This window comes from Euphorbia lathyris, chromosome 6 (genome assembly GCF_963576675.1).
Source record: "Euphorbia lathyris chromosome 6, ddEupLath1.1, whole genome shotgun sequence".
Lineage (NCBI taxonomy): Eukaryota > Viridiplantae > Streptophyta > Magnoliopsida > Malpighiales > Euphorbiaceae > Euphorbia > Euphorbia lathyris.
Genome location: NC_088915.1, coordinates 28199052 through 28199890, shown reverse-complemented (window position 1 = coordinate 28199890; position 839 = coordinate 28199052). Strand labels below are relative to the sequence as shown.

The 839-nt window shown below is 38.6% G+C and overlaps 1 pseudogene; it reads right to left on the bottom strand.

The window, feature by feature from the left end:
- Positions 1–437: 437 nt before the first annotated feature.
- LOC136233633 (UPF0057 membrane protein At4g30660-like) lies at positions 438–617 on the bottom strand (annotated as a pseudogene).
- Positions 618–839: the final 222 nt, after the last annotated feature.

The window sequence follows — 839 nt, the reverse complement described above, 5'->3', positions numbered from 1 at the left end:
GCAATTGACTAAAGCTGTCTCAAAACCTACTCAGCGGTGCTGACCTAGAGACTAAGTAAAAATATTAAACTTAAAATAAGTCAGCCTTAATAGAAAAATTTTATAATAGTTCCTAACCCCCCCCCCCCTTGGAACTAATACCGTCACGTTACACGGGACCAACAGTTCTTCTCTCTCTTCAACACAAAGGAACCTAGATTTCTCAAAGCCTCCAAATCAAGATTTTTTCAAACTGGGTTTTTAATTCAAAGATTTCTCCAAGCTTCCAAAACTAAGATTGATGAAGATTTTGAGTTACCAAACACTTTTATTTTTGTATTTAGAGTTTTTTTTTCAAAAAGTAGACACTAAAGGGATAATACGCAGCTCCGCCTCCCTTCCATGGTCGGTGATGATAGCTTCATCATCTGCACCTAATATCCAAAATCGTCTCCCTTCTATGGCTTATTGATGTAAATGATGACGTATATGGCATAGATTATTCCAGGAATGTAACCTAGTATAATTAGTAGCAAGCAAATAAGGAATTCAGAAGTGCAACAGCCATGTCTGAGGCAAACGCCAAGAGGAGGAAGCAAGATAGCGATGAGGACTTAGATCTCACTCCCACTCGGCATTTTCCACCACTTAGATCTGTTTTTCTCCACAATAAAATTGTACCAACAAGTTTAATTAAAGGCTATTGTCGAGAGTGGAAAGGAAGGTTGCGGAGGGTTGAGCTTCAATTGGAGTCTGAGAAATCACATAGGAGAGAGAAAGGGAAAGGTAAAAAATGTGACAGTGTAGAGAAGACTAGGTATGAAGTTCATACATTCTGGGTAAATTAGAGAGACAGGAGA